This window comes from Vombatus ursinus, unplaced genomic scaffold, assembly GCF_900497805.2.
Source record: "Vombatus ursinus unplaced genomic scaffold, bare-nosed wombat genome assembly UNPS02007822.1, whole genome shotgun sequence".
In the NCBI taxonomy this organism is placed as follows: Eukaryota; Metazoa; Chordata; class Mammalia; order Diprotodontia; family Vombatidae; genus Vombatus; species Vombatus ursinus.
Genome location: NW_020947600.1, coordinates 18,368 through 34,765, shown reverse-complemented (window position 1 = coordinate 34,765; position 16,398 = coordinate 18,368). Strand labels below are relative to the sequence as shown.

General features: G+C 38.2%; 3 non-coding genes across 3 annotated transcripts; 2 read left to right on the top strand and 1 right to left on the bottom strand.

The window, feature by feature from the left end:
• Positions 1-9,332: 9,332 nt before the first annotated feature.
• Positions 9,333-9,406, top strand: TRNAN-GUU. The gene has a single exon. It is a non-coding gene; the product is annotated as a tRNA-Asn (tRNA).
• A 760-nt stretch (positions 9,407-10,166) lies between these two features.
• On the bottom strand, positions 10,167-10,239 carry TRNAV-UAC. The gene has a single exon. It is a non-coding gene; the product is annotated as a tRNA-Val (tRNA).
• A 6,087-nt stretch (positions 10,240-16,326) lies between these two features.
• TRNAA-UGC lies at positions 16,327-16,398 on the top strand. The gene has a single exon. It is a non-coding gene; the product is annotated as a tRNA-Ala (tRNA).

The following is a 16,398-nucleotide window of genomic DNA, read 5'->3' as shown; positions in this document are numbered from 1 at the left end:
AATGGGTTTATGGGGAAAGCATATCATAATTATTATTATTTGTTCTATGAGTCCTTAATTTGAATTAATTGTATGGCCCAACGTCACATTGAATGGCCCATTGTTCAACACATACTTTGTCATGTGGAAATGTCTCAGTGTTCTAGATGTGCTTTTTGGAACATATTTTAAAATAAAAATTTCTCTATCATCTACTATTGTTGAATGAAAAATTAATTTTGATACAAATATAATACTAACTTCAATAACTTCTTCCTACAGAGATTGTAGGTATGTTACTGTATCTTTAAGAGGAAATGGAATCTTGGAATGACAATTTAACCTTCAGTCTATGAATTGTCTGTGAGAAGACTGAGTTTAACTGTCACTCTATTTGTGAGAGAGATTGCAGAATACCCATTGATTCAGCAATAGCACTACTTGGTCTGTATCCCAAAGAGATCATAAAAAAGGGGAAAGATGCACATGTACAAAAATATTTCTAGCAGCTCTTTTTGTGGTGGCAAAGGTCTTCTCAGCAGTACGATGATCCAAGACGATTCCAAAAAATTAATGATGGAAAATGCTAAACACATCCAGAGAAAGAACTATGGAGTCTGAATACAGATCAAAACATACTATTTTCACCTTTTTGGTTTATTTTCTTTCTCACATTTTTTCCTTTTTATTCTGATTCTTCTTTCATAACATGACTAATGTGAAAATATGTTTAACATTATTGTACATGTATAACATATATCAAATAGTTTACTGTCTTGGGGATGGGGGAGGGAAGGAAGCCAGGGATAAAAATTTGGAACTCAAAATCTTACAAAAATGAATGTTGAAAACTATCTCTACATGCACTTGGAAAAAATAAAATAGTATTAAATGTTAAAAAAAAAAAGAGGTAGTAAAGATGGAGGTGGGGCACTTCATTAAAAAAAAAACTAGCTTCAAACTTTCCCCAATAATTAAATCATCAAAGAATATGAATAGGTAGTTATCAAAGGAAGAAGTCTAAACTATCAATAAACATGTGAAAAAATGCTCCGGATCTTTTTTTACAGAAATGTAATTATGATTTACACCCATAAGATTGGCAAAGAGAATAAAAAGGAAAGTGACTATTGTTGGTCAATCTGTGGAAAAACAGGAATGCTAATATACTTTCGTTAGAATGTCTACTCATTTTGGAAAGCAATTTGAAACTATGCCCAACAAGTCACTAATCTGTGAGTTTGACTTTTTGACTCAGAAGTACCACTAGGAGGCCCCAAAAAGATCAGAGAGGAACCAAATGTACAAAAATAATTGTAGCGATTTTTTTTTGGCAGTGGCAAAGAACTTCAGACTAAGGGGTTGTCTATCAATTGGGGAATGGCTGAACAAATAATGGCATATTAATATAGAGGAATATTCATGATAGTGAGGCAGGCAGGTTTCACAAAAATAGAGAAGACTTTTATGAACTGATGCAGAGTGAAATGAGAAGAACCAGGAGAACAAATCATACAATTCCAATAACTCAGTAAAGAAAAACCAACTTTAAAAGACTTAAGAACTCTTATCAATGCAGTGACCAACCATGCTTTCAGAGGGCCAATAATAAAGCATGGTACCCACATTCTAAAAGAGATGATGGACTCAAGATGCAGAATGAGACATACATTTTTGGAAATGGTTAATTTGGGAATTTGGGGGGGGGTTGACTGTGTAAATTTGTTACAATGATACTATTTCCTTTTTTTATTTTTAATTGAGGAGAAGGTAGGAGGGAGAAGAGGATTACAGATATGGTTAACAAATCCAACTCCAAAAAAGGAAGAGAACACAAAGAAGGCAAGAAGGAATCACTGACAAACAGGACTATATTTCGAGGTTAGATGTAAATTTGTTATAGTTTTTTTAAAAAGAAAGATCTACATAATAGAGGTTCACAGTTTCATGGCAATCCTCTCCTTTTCTTTTTTCTTATATGAGGCAATTGGGATTAAGTGACTTGCCCAGGGTCACATAGTTAGCAAGTATCAAGTGTCTAGTCCCTCCAGGGCAGGTGCTCTATCCACTGTGCCACCTAGCTGCCCCATAATTCTCTCCTTTTCTATATCATCTGTGGAAATGCTCATTTCAGTTGCTCTATGTCGAGTTCAGAATAAAAAATAAAATTTAAATAAAACAAGTGAGCTCAAAGGAAATAACTTACTAGGAGAGGAAAGTGTGATAAACCACCAGTGACTCCTTTCAAAGTTTTTTTTTTAATCACCAATGCATGTTAAACTTCATTCAATGAAAATTTCTCTCAAGGCAATAGATCAAACTTGCAGATTTTCTTCATATGAAAAAGTTTTCCAGAGCCAATTATGTTAAAATCAAAGAGAAGATATGTCTTGGTCTTCAAATAAGGAAAATAATAAAAAATAAATTGTTTGAAGGTAGTTTAATAAATTTGGGGTAGTTGTTTTGCCAGCAAATTGGCAAGATGATAAAGTGGCAAAGGTCAATGCTGAGGACTTATGGAAAAATAATCACACTAAAACATGATTAGTGTAGTTGTACTTGATACAACCATTCTAGAAAGCAATCTGGAAATATAGAAATAAAGTGACTTCAAAATGTCTATATTCCTTGACCCAGACATCTCTGAGGTATATCAAATAGGTTTTGGTCAGTTCAAAAACAACTATTTTTATTGTTTTTAGGTTACCTAGCTTTCCCTCTGTATTTTTCCTCCTTCCTCTCCCTCCCAGAGTCACCATTCATAATATATAATATTTTTAATAAAGCAAAATGACAAAGAAGAAGAAGAGAAAAAACAGCACAACTTATCAAAACATTTTTAAAAGCTGACATTGTGTGCAATGTTCCACAGTTGTGGGTCCCCCAGCTCTAGAAAGAATGAGGGATGGTGTCTTCTAATATCTTCTTTGGGGACAAGATTGTTCTTCAGAATTTTTTTATGATTCATTTTCAACTATTTTGTGGTTTACATTGTTGCAATCATTATGTAATATTGTTTTCTTGACTCTCCTTCACAATGCATCGCTGCATCAGTTCATCTAAGTCTATTTTGGATTCTTTGTATTCATCATATTAATTGTATCTTACAGCACAGTAATATTTCATTAAATTCATATACCACATTTTTAATCATTCTCCATTAGATAAGCATTTACTTTATTTCAGGTTTGTTCTACCACAAAAAGTGCTGCTATAAATATATCATTGTATATGGAGCTTTCCCTTTTTGTCATTGACTGTCTTAAGACACAGTGGAAAGCAAATGTTAATGTCTTTTTACAGTCTTCCAGAATGATTGAGATGTGTGTGTTAGCAAATAATAACATAGATTCACAATGAAGCTTACCCTATTTATTCCTCCTCCAGACACCAAAGACTACAACATCTCATTCCAAACATGGTATGGTGATTTTGAAGACTGGTTTCTATTACCTTAGTGACATCTTTAAGAACACTTTGGAATCTTTTTGGGTCACAAATTTATATGAAAGGAGAGAAAGGGAAAGGAGTAAGCATTTATATAATGCCTACTATGTGCCAGACACTATGTGAAGTGCTGTACAAATACTGTCTCATGGGCCAGCTAGGTGGTGTAGTACATAGAGCTCCCGCCATGGAATCAGGAGGACCTGGGTTCAAATGTGACCTCAGATACTTGAAACTTACCAGCTGTGTGACCCTAGGCAAGTCACTTAATCCCAATTGCCTCACCAATAACAAAACAAAAAAACAAATATTGTTTCATTTGATACAATACTATGCATAGGCCCTTATTCTCCTAATGTTGATCATAATGCTTCTCCACCTTATTAGAAGGTTTAATTAGTTTTTATAGCCAAAATTATTAATCAACTCATGGCCAACCTGCTGGAGATGGACCTTGAAATTTAGGATTGTTGTTGGATAGCAGATGCACAATCTTTCTTTGTAGGGATCAAAGCCTTTCCAGTACTATAGGACTCACCAGTTGGTGCTCAGTCATCATAGCTTTTGAGAATCCCGTATCCACTCCACAAAATGATGAGGAATCAGAATAGGAATTCAATAAACTGAATTCTATTTTTTTTTCATGAAATATCTACCACTTCTGTGGGTGGTTGTTTAATATCTCTTCCAGTCTCATTAGTATGCACTGACAATCACTGATACAGTAAGAAATTGCTATGTGTCAAATATTGTGCTATGCCCTGAGAGTTATTAAAAAAAAAAAAGGCCCAGTCCTTGCTCTCAAGAAGCTTATGGGGAAAGACAATATGTGCATAAAAGTATGTACAAAGTAGTTACAAGATAACCTTGGAAGGAAGACTAAGAGAGAGGAAATAAAAGCCTCTTTCAGAAGATGGCATCAGAGCTATCTGGACAACTTTAGAAAATTAATCTTAGTAGGGAAGTGACTGTATACACCATCTACTTCTATTGAATTTGACAGAACAGTCCCCGGTGCTCACAGTGTCAAGAGAGCTACCTTGGATTCTAATTTTCAATGGCAATTTTTGGTTGAAGGGAGGAGTCCTTACTCGACATAGTGGTAAATTGGAATCCAGAAGGCAGGGTGAGAAAAAGGAAGGTAAAGACGTCCTCCCTCTGAATCTGGCTGACTGTCCTCAAGTTTCCTTGGATCTCAATACTATCGGAGGTCTGCCAGTGAAACCACCCTCCTAATGAAAATGAATAAGAGCTATGTGGAAGATCTGGTAAGATGGTTTTGTTTAGCTTGTGTTCATGTTAGAGCCTTTGCTTTGAAAGTTCGGGTCCTGCTCTGGAGCCCTGCTTTGTTGTTGTTTTCCAAGCCTTGGAGATCCTATCCCTCTCAAGCAGGAAAGTCACTTACTCTTTCTGCACTTGAGGAGGAGAACTCTCTAGGCCATTGCTCAGGATTTCCACACTCAAAACTTTAGGAAAGAGAAAGAATGAGCTCTCTCTGAGCCAGCTCACTGAAGAGTCAACTACCACAGTCCTCACTGGTGGTATTGGTTCTATAGGGTAGATGGCATTGAGTTGAGTGCAGCTTCATTCCGCTGTCCCTAACTAAATTTAAAGGCACTTTGTTAGGTGACAAAAGAATAGATTTGAACTGATCTGTGCTCTATAACTTCTTCCCTCCAGAACATGTCTGGAGAAGCTGAGGTCAGAATCTTTTAGAATATTCACCTCTAAGGCATAGCCTCCATAAAAGCCAGAAAAGAGATCAAAAGAATAATTACATTCTGGAAAACAGTCACTCCATAGACTTCCTCATTCAAACTGTGTTGAAATCACAATCAAGTGTAGAATAAGACTCTCCTCCCAAGGCTTCATTGTCTGTTATTCATTATATCTCTTTCTTGGTGTTTCTCTCTTCCTCCCCAACACTGCCAATTGTTCCAAGACCACTTCTGTTTTTTTTCTGATATCAAAATTGTTATTGTGATGAATCTGTTCCTTTTTACTTAACAGGTGATATCCTATCACCAGGTGCCCCCCCCCCAGGGCATGGAGCTCCTTGTCTTTGAGTTGCTTACACCAAGAAGTTGATTTGAAGAGTCCTATCTTTTGGAGGCATCTTGGAAATGGTTTAGACTTTCATGGTGCTGAATTCATTTGTGATCCACTTATTTTGTCTTTTCTTTACAAAACTTTCTAAGATCCAGAAGGCTCTGGCTTCTTTGAGAAATGAGTGACCCACTAGTTAAAGCAATGGATTGTCAGATGAGACTATAGGAGCAGTGATCCTGAACTTTTGACCAAAAGAAGCTTTCAATGATCCTTCCTTGTCGTTAGGATAATTCGTCCAGGGGGAAAACCAACAGGAACAAAAGTATTCTATCTTCTTATAAATCATCCTCTTGAATCTGTCCAGTAACTTCTCAATTGTCTCCTTCCCTTCAAACCTCCTGTGGGCACAGAAACAAAATTCAGCATCTGCCTGCTATGTCTATCCTCTTTAGTGATAGGTGGCATTTGTGACAGTTCCAAGTACTGAATAGGAAGATAAAACTCATTTCATCTCAACTCAATTTAGTTCACTTCAGCAAACATTCAATAGACACCTTCACTTTGAACTAAGCGCTACGGATAGAAAGAGAAAAAGGAAAAACAATCCATACTCTTATGGGGCCGTCATTCTATAGGAAAATGTTTTTTGGAGAACTGAGAATGCCTACGACTCACTAGGTCTAATGCTAGCAATCTGATCAAAATTGTCCAATCCTAAACATCCTTGGATTATTTTTCTTTCAAAAGAATTTCGAAAAGATTTGTGTGGGAAAGAGAGAACAATAACAGTTTGTGGTTATCTGGCTAGCTAGTTTCTTTAATCCGCTGGGCTAATTGTTCTTGTTTTGTCTCTAGGATTTGAAACTACTTCCCGGATAGAAGCCTATTTCGGGACTTTTCATTTAAAAAGACAAGGATCCTCAGGGACTATTCAACAAATTCGCGCGTGTTCTCAGGATATCTCAAGGAAGCTCCAGTTCACTAGACCAGTGTTTTTACAATCCAAGCCGCAAAGTAAAAAGCTCTGCGTGAGAGAGTCGGCGGTCAGGATGAGGCAGCATCAATTTTGCTGCTTCACGATCCAGGTTGGATCTTCCTTTCTTTCTGCTGGAGTCATGCCCGCAGAGATGGCCCCTATCACTTCAGCTCATTTTCTCTTCTCCAGCCTCATCTTTTGAGCGATAATTTAATTACCTGTTATGCTTAATTTCCCTGAAAATGTCCACCTTATCTCTCTGTTGATGCATTTTCAGCGCTTTGGGAAATCATCTGGTCGCTAAGAGGCAGAGCCAGAGTAAATTCCAGACCCAAACAAGTATTTGATCTTTGGAGGGAAAAGCACTGGGAAAAGAACACTTGCAAACCGACTTGGGGGCTTCGTCCCTAATAGATCGATTCCAGTTGCCTGAAAAGGAACTCTGGAAAGCGGGGCTTCTCTATCCTCCCTAGTTATGCCCATTTCCAGGTCCGTCCGCTGTCCATGCTTTCCGTCTTAGCTCTACTTCCTCTATCCCTTCCTTGTCCCTTAATCTATTGGCCTCCCATCCTTGTTGTTTTTTTTTTTTTTAAATTTTCTGGTCATGTGATCTTTCTTCGACTTTGGATTCAAAGAGGAAAAATAACATCTTGGCTTTGAATGCCTAAGGTCTTTTAGAAACCTAGTATACCACCTCTTACAGTGGATCGAGTGGCGAACCTGGAGCCCAGAGTAAAGGAAGACGAGTTCAAATCCGGCCTCAGACATTTACTAGCTGTGTGACCTTGGGCAAGCCACTTAATCCTCTTTTGCCTCAGTTTCTCATCCGTAAAACGAGCTGAAGAAGGAAATGTCAAACCACTCCGGTATCTTTACCAAGAAAACTCCAAATCGGGTCACGAAGAGTCAGACGCGGACCAAAACAACATCTCCTCATCCCCAGCTGATTTGATTAATGAGAAATTAGCTCATGTGATAGACAGGTAGGTTAACATGCAGGAGGCAGCGGAACTGATGTTTGCATCCTCTGCTTTTGCTAACCTTTCTACATCCTCCTTTCTATGTACCCAGAATAAACCACATCCTGTAGCGCTTCTTTCTCTGGCTACCACTTCTTGCTTTCATACCTATTCACGTCAACCGAATCCCTCCCACATCCCTAAGCCATTCTAATTTCCCCCTCTTTTGTGCCCTATGGTGTTTACGTTCTATTGGCATTTCGACCATTCTCTAAATTTTAGGCGCCCCTTATTCACCGACTCCTTCCTTCCAATTTAAAAACATTTCTAGATCCCTCTCATTCTTCAGAAACTTTCACTTGACCCTATTATATCCTCATACTTCAGTCCTCTATTTCCTCCCTTTCACATCCCAGAAAAAGACTCTCCTTGCCTCCCTTTTTCATTTCTAACTTATTTCACCAACCTTTGAAATATGACTTCCAACCTCATCAATCATCTGAAACTATTCTATCCAAAGGTACCAATGAACTCTTACTTCCAAATCCTATCCCCCCTCCCGTATTCCTTATCCAAGGACCCAGTTCACAAAAAGGTAACAGTGAGATTACCGTTTGCCTGAAGCAGAAACCTTACAAAAATACTTTGGAAATGGAATAGAGGCAGTTGATCGAGCGTGCGTCTAAAATGAGGCCAGTATTGCAGATGAAACTATTTGGAAGTTAGCAGAAGTAGTGGACTCCATGGAATGACATTTTCAGGGAAAGCCTCCAGAAAGGAGCTTAGAGAGGGAGAAGTCCCAAAAGTCTTCTGATGCACATGTTTTAGTTGTTGTTTTTAGAAAACATTATGAGGTAGGTAGAGTAATTAATTATCGACTTTTTACAGAAACTGAAGCTCCGATAAGTAACTTGTTCTCCATCATACAGATAGTAAGGGCTGAGATTCAAACTCATGTTTCCTAGCTCTCAATCTGGTATCTTTTCACTAGGATTTGAGTCCAGCCTCTTTAGTGGTCTCATGGCCCCAGATGGGTTCCAGCATCCCCAGAGCCTCCTCTGAAGATCATTGATAGATTACCTTTTCAGGTTTCTAAACTCATGCTGTCTACTTTACTCTTGCCTTCCTTTTAATTTCTATTTTGGGGTTTGGGAGATGACTTTAGGTGTTCTTCATCTCACCTTTTTTCTGTGTCATGGAGCCCTTTGGGAGTCTAAGGAGGAAAAGAAAGAAGGAAAGGAAGGAAAGAAAAAAGGAAGGATGGAAGAAAAGAAGGAAGGGAGGGAGGGAGGGAGGAAGGAAGGAAGGAAGGACGGAAGAAATGTTTCTCTCAAGTCTAGTCAGCATGGACTCCTGATAGAATAGCAAGGTGGATGTGCCTAGGCACTAGGACAAACTCAAGTCCAAAGAAGCCGAAGAAAGCTTAAAAAAAAAAAAAAGTCTGCCTGCCCAAGAACCCAGGATAAGCGAAGCCAACTACAAGAATTCTCTTTATTTCATTTTTTTTTTTCAAAATCAGGAAAAACTACAACCAGCCACTATCAGGCAATGAGCTCGTTCTAGTGACTGGGGAGCACCTTAAATCTGATTGTGCCCACGCTCCGGAAGCTTCGCTGCCGGAGGGAATGAAAGAGAGGCGAGGAAACGGGACTGGTAGTTATCCTTTTTTTCTGGTTGGAATAAAAGTGAAACCAAGAGAATCTCTGTAACTAGATTTGGGAATTCCAGAACTAAATTGGGTTCCAGATCAGAAAACGCATCCTTTGATTCATTTTTGGTCTCTGCTTTGAGCTTGAGCTTGTTGGAAGCTGTGGGTCCGAAAAGAATAGGCACCTTATAGTGACAGCTTAAAAGAAACAAAAACAAAAAATTTTTTTTAATGTTCAATTAGGTATATTCTAAATATTAAGCAAGTATGTGTGGTCTCTGTGGCGCAATCGGTTAGCGCGTTCGGCTGTTAACCGAAAGGTTGGTGGTTCAAGCCCACCCAGGGACGAGCATTTTAAATTTACTGTAACAGAGAATCTTCCTTGTATTCTCCCTCGCCCAAAAACCTCAACTCTAGGCGCTTCTCGCTATCATTACAGGATATTCTCTAATTCCTAAATTCAGAAGCTCAGACTTCTCTGCGATGCTGATGTCCTTTACGTATTCTCTAAACGTCATCTCCTTCCGCTTCTGAATTGTTAGGTGGGAGCGAAAATATGCCTTTTTCTACCCAGTCTTCTGAATGGGATCTCAAAACGATGAATATAAAATGTCTTTCAATATTCAAGCTGCTCAGTGTGAGTTGCAGTTACTCTAACAATCTCCCAGACGTAGAGGAGTATTGTGGGTCTAATAATCCTTCTTTTGAGGAGAATATCGTCGATGATCACCGCCCCTACCTGCACCCTGGGGAAATTTCAATTCGTCATATCTACTGTGGATTCGCTTTGGTTTTAAGAAAATGGAGACAGGAGACGCTTTGTGTAGTCCTGACCGTTGTCTTTCTGAGGCCATAAGACTCGGAAATGCACGAGACCAAAAGGAGGTACTCTGTCGAAGTCCACAGAACTCGTGGCTGATGGCTACATCAACAGCAGTTTGTCTGATTTTCTACTTTCTCTGCGTTCCACAGCCTTTGAAAGGAGGGGAAGACCTCAACTGGGTTTTACTCCTGCTTGACTCCTGTTGACTCCTTGTCCATTGCAGAACGCCCTTCCTTTAGTTTTATTGAAGGTTGTGGCAATTCTTGGAAAAAGAGAGCCTCTTATTGGTTTCACTGAGGATCGAACTCAGGACCTTCTGCGTGTAAAGCAGACGTGATAACCACTACACTATGAAACCACTTGGTGACGAGAACCTCCAAATAATAATATTTCTAATTGAGGTAACTAGAATTGGGAATCGTCATGAAATGTGAAATCTCTTTGAAAGGAATTCTTGGCTAATTTATTCCAACCTCCTTCATTCCTTCCTCCATATTTATGTACCCCTCTTCTAACACGTACCAAGTATGAAAAACAGCACATTCCATCTCCCTTTTCCTCCTTTTTAAATTAATGTATTTACTTTTTACATATACTTCTCAAAGCATAACCAATCAACTCCAGGTCCTCTGTTAGTCACTCAGTCGGTAAACATTTATTAAGGGCCTACTTTGTCTTAAGCGCTGCTCATATAAAGAAAGGCAAATGATAGTTTGCTTTGTCCTGTCCTCAAGGAGTTCACAACCCATTGGGGGAGGTCAACACATACAAAGGAGTTAAAAGCCGAAAGAAGAGGAAACAGAAGGTATCCAGTAAAAGAAGGATGAAAAACCAGAGGAGTGCAATTTAGGGAATTTGAGATTGTTACCCTGGGTGGCCTTCCTTAAGTGGAGGATCAGGAAGGAATTCTCCATTGTCCATTGTCCATTCTCCATGCTCTCCAACAACCACAAAAAATATCGTTTATGCAGCACTTACATGTGTCAGGCACTACGTTAAGCATTCCACAAATATTATGTTATCTTCCTAACAGCTCTATTAGGTAGGTTCTATTATCATTTCCATTTTGCAGTTGAGGAAACTAGAGAAAATAGAATTTTAGTGACTTGACCAGGGTCACACAGCTAGTAAGTAAGGGAGAGGCTCCAGGGGTAACACTGAGAACCTGTGTTTCAGAGTTGATGTGATCTTTCAGGATGATGAGATTTCTGAAGGCATGATGAGAGTCCAGAAGAGTTCAGTAGGTGGGAAATGAAGTCTTATTTAACTCCTCAGTACTCTTTAGAGACTGAAGGAACTCTCGTTCTTTTCCCCCCATTATAATGTTAGCTCTGCATCATCATACTTCCCCTTTTCAATTGCTCAAATACATTTTATCTTTCTAGATTTCTCTTGACTCTGGTGTTTGTATTTCAAAGTTCTCAACTCTGATCTTTTCATCAAAAGTAGCTGACTCAGGCCTTGGAGTCAAGAGGACCTGAGTTCAAATCCGGCCTCAGACACTTGACACTTAATATTATTGCTGTGTGACCCCGGGCAAGTCACTTAACCCAGACTGCCTCACCAAAAAGGAAAAAAAAATGGCTGAAAGTCCTCTCTTCCATTTTTTCCTTGAAAAACTTGTGGTCAGCTTTTTGGAGTAAGTTTCTTGGGGTTGTAATCCTACCTCTTTTGCCTGTTAGACAATAGGACTCTAAGACCTTCTCTAATCTGTAGGATAAATTTTCAGGTCCTGTGAAGTACTGACTCTGTTTCATCTAGCAACTGGGGTGATAAGACTGGATCAGTTAAAATCTCAAAGCTTTCCCAGCCATAAGAACCCAGTCCACTCACTCTGCAAAGATGCAGATGGTTCAAGGCATCTCCCAGCTTTCACCATCTCTGTAGCTCCTTAGTGCTCTCTGAGCTCCTGTCAGGAAAAACGGATGTTTAAATTAAAACAAATAACGTACTTGGCTTAATGCTACCCTCCCCTCACAACTGGATCTTTTATCTTGTTGACTGGAAAGGAATTCATTCATTTGCAGTTCAAGTTAAATCGCATTTACTACATTGAAAGCAAAAGTAAAACGTAACATTGAGTTGAAAGCAGTTGAGCACCCCCAGCTTTAGCTCTCTTCACACTCTTTTGTGACTTGCCTCAATACTTATTATACACCAAGAGTTTCAAAAACAAGTGCTTTCGGGGCAGCTAGGTGGCGCAGTGGATAGAGCATCTGCGCTGGATTCAGGAGGACCTCAGTTCAAATTCGAACTCAGACACATAACACTTATAGCTGTGTGACCCTGGGCAAGTCACTTAACCCCATTGCCTAGTCCAATTAATAAATAAATAAAAGAAGTGCTTTCAAGGATCCCAGTTTCAGGAGGCACAGCAAATCAACACATGCTCCCTTGTCCGTGATTTCTGCTTCTTTGCCAATTGGCTCACTATAGATGTTAGCTATCCTATGGAAAATCAGTTCATATATCAGAAACACTTCATGTCCCCGGTAACTTTTCAACAAGGAAACTTGACTGAGTTAAATTGCATTTACTACATTGAAACTACATTTACTACAAGTAAACTTGACTGAGAATACCATATTTGTATTAGGAACTGATGTTTTTACTAAGAGCTGAATTTCAAGGGAAGCTATAAGTTAAGCATGGATATGTGTAGACAGCATGATACATGGTCTGACAAAAATGGACCTAGTGAGTATACCTGAGACAGTTTTCATGAATAATGTCCGTTGCCATAATTACAATTGCCACATCTTCATCTGAACAATTTTTAAAAGAACTTCCATGACAGATTGTAATTACTAGTTTGCTTATGTTGCTATCCACTGTTATTTTTGTTTTTGTTTTTTAATCCTGAAATGAGATAATTGAGCTCTAGAGAATTTTGAGAATTTCTTGGATAATTAATCTCTCTGCATGTGCAATTTTCACATTCCCAATGGATTCAAAATGGTATTTTGATGATCTAGGCTGCCCTTGGTGTTCAGGTGCTCAAAGGATTATGATACAAATGCTACTATACCAATTATAAATACAGTAGTGCCATATAAAAATAATCCCTTGGTGTTTACACTCATCAACCTCTTACACCAACAGGTAACACTACTGTAAAAATACTTAAATCTATTTTTTGTTTCAGTTTTCAACATTCATTTTTATAAGATTCTGAGTTTCAAATTTTTCTCCTTATCTCCCTTATTTTCCCTCCTTCCCTTCTCCTTCCCCAAGACACCAAGCAATCTGATATAGGTTATACATGTGCAATTACATTAAACATATTTCTACCTTAGTCATGCTGTGAAAGAAGAATCAGAACAAAAAGGAAAAACCATGAGAAAGAAAAAAAACCAAAAAAAGTGAAAATCATATCTTTCAATCTGCATTCAGACTCCATAGTTCTTTCTCTGGATGTGGATAGTGTTTTCCATCATGAGTCTTTTAGAATTGTCTTGGATCATTGAAAAATACTTAAATCTAGTTTTTGTGCTGTACCACACTTTAGGAATGTCTGTCTATTTTTCTATCCTTGTCAACAATCATACCTACCTTAAATTTATTTAGGCCTGAAGTGATTTGCCTTTTACAAAACCAAGATTCTTTCTGGATTTCTATTTTTAAGTGTTTCATCACTTCTAACATCATGTCAAGCATTGAAGGAGAAGCCAAAGGACTGAACAGAATATTGGACATAGATTCAGGAATATCTCAGTTTAAATACTGCCTTACTAGCCATTTGGCCCTAAGTCATTTAACCTCTCTGGGACTCAGTTTCCACATCCTTAGAAAATGAGAGATTTTGGTACATTGGCCTCTAAGCTCCCTTCTAGCTCTGGATCTATGATCCTATAAACCCAGGTTTTGGAATTTGTAGATTTAAATATAGACATTGACATAAACATAGACATAGATATATCCTCTTATACATAATGATAATGCATATATCTTTATATATACTTATGCATATACATGGACATATCCTTATACATAAAACTACTAATCTAATCATACATACTGAAATGTCACTACAAATAATGTGTGTGGTATAACTCAGTCAAATAAAAACATGAGTATTAGTCTCTGTGTTTAAATACACATTGTTAAAGCTATTAAAGCTTAAAACTACAATAAAACTTTTGGGATAATCTGTATATCTATGTGCTTTGTGAACTACTCTTTTATGCCACCTCATATTGAGGAGTAAAAATATTGTATGTGTTTATTGTTTGACACTTCAGTAAGAATTCTGATGATGGAAAAAATAATTTGGTGGGGTAAAAAGAGAAATAGTTTTGGTATTAGGAGACATGGTGTGAATCCTAGTTCTGATACTGATTTAACCTGTCATCCTCATTTTTCTCATCTGGAAAGTGGAAATAATAATAATAATTATATTCCCTACTTCACAGAGTTATTGGGAGGAAAATTTTGTAAAAATTAAAGTGCTATATTGAGTTATTAATAGTGTTGTGATATGATTATGATAATAATGATACTATCACAAATACAACTGAAATGAAAATGAAAGGTTAACTTCAATTCAATTCCTCATGCCCAGTTAAGAGCAAAAGCTTCTAAAGTTCTAGTCTAGTGGCCATCTAGTGGTGTTTCAGGGCGAAGCACAGCTCTAGGGGACACCATGGTTAGCAGGCCAGCTGCGACTTGGAAGAAGATTCAGCAAAAGAGACTGAGAAAACAAGCCAGAGAGGTAGGAGGAGAACCAGGAGAGATTAGTGTCCCTAAAACTTAGAGATAAAAGACAGTGTCAAGGAGAAGAGGATAACTGGCAGTGTCAAAGGCTACAAGGAATAAATGCTTGCATTGAGTGAGTTTGACCATCAGGGAGCCTGTCTTGGTGGCAGCTTTAGGGTATTAGCTAAGATTAGCACTCCATGTTAGAGATAGTAGGTTTGCTCCTACATCTTGCTGATCTCCAAAGCAACTGAGGAGCTGATAAAATGCAGACCATCCTCTATTTCCAGGACCCAGCCCCCATTCCCAAATCATTAGGACTAATTGGGAACTGAGTCTCAATTTTCCTGAAGGACTAGGTGGAAAAGTCAGAAGTTCTCATTTCAGAGATAACATCTCTAATGTTTCACTTCACATTCTTTAAGTTGGCAAAAAAAAAATGAAAATGACAAATGTTGGTGAGTTTATGGGGAAACCAGTACATTTATGTCCTGTTGGTAGAACTGTGAATTGGTCCATTAACTCTAGAAAGCAATTTGGAAAATTCTCTACCCAAATTATTAAACTGAAATACATTTTGACCCTAAATTGCCACTGCTAGCCTTATATTCCAAAGGGTAATATAGAAAGAGGGAAAGGACCAATGTATGCAAAAATATTTAGAGCAACTCATTTTGTGCTGGCAAGAACAAAAAACTAAGAGGGTGCCCTTCAAATTGGGGATAGCTAAACAAATTATGGTATGTGAATGTAATGAAATACCATTATGCTGTAAGAAACGATCAAAGGGATAGTTTCAGATAAGCCAGGGAAAACTTTTTTGAACTGATGCAAAGTCAAGAGAGGGCAACAATTTCTGAAGTAACAATACCATTGTAAAGACAAACAACTTTGAAAGACTTCAAAATTCTGGTTAACGTAATGACCATCCACGATTCCAGAGGACAAATGAAGAAAAATGCTACTCACCTACAGAGAAGTGATATACTCAGAGTGCAGAATGAGACTTTTTTTGGGGGAATATTCATGGCCAATGCTTATCTATGCTTGACCTGCATGTGTTTCACTATTCATGTTTGTTACAAATGGGTTGCTTTTCTTTTCTTCTCTTTTTCCTTTCCATTTGGAGTGGAGGAAACAGGAGGTAGAGAAAACAGTTCTATTAAAAATAATATTGGCATAAAAAAACTTTCCCTGGTGAGCAGTTTTCTAGACTATTGTCCTGATTATTACAATATAAACTCTTTGAAAGCAAAGACTATACCATTAAAAAAAATGTATCCCCAACCCTTAGTTCAATGCCTGGGTCTTAGAATACATGGCCATAATAAATACTCATCTCCACTCCTAACCCTACCTCAAAGAAAGTAGGGGAATAAATTTTCCTTGTCTCTTCTTCTAGGTCAACCTTGAGCATTACAATTACAAAGTTTTCATTTCCGTGGGGTTCTTGTTGTTCCTTCCATTTACACAGAATACAGTTTCTTTTGCTCAAAAGTCTTTCAGGGTCTGTCTTGTATAGGTTTTGGCTCATGTCCATGTATGCAGGTAGAGAAACTATCTTTCGAAGCCCAGAACCCAAGGGAAGGCCAGGTGACAGGAAATGTTTTTGTCTCTTCCAAATGACCACTTAGCGTTTAGGTTCCTTGAATAGACGTGTTATTGACAGGTCTTCGAATAATACCACTTACTCACCCTCAGAGAAAAATAGAAGTCATATATTAAGAAGTGAGATGACCCTTGTCAAGTTGGGGATGTAGCTCAGTGGTAGAGCGCACGCTTTGCATGTGTGAGGCCCCGGGTTCGATCCCCGGCATCTCCA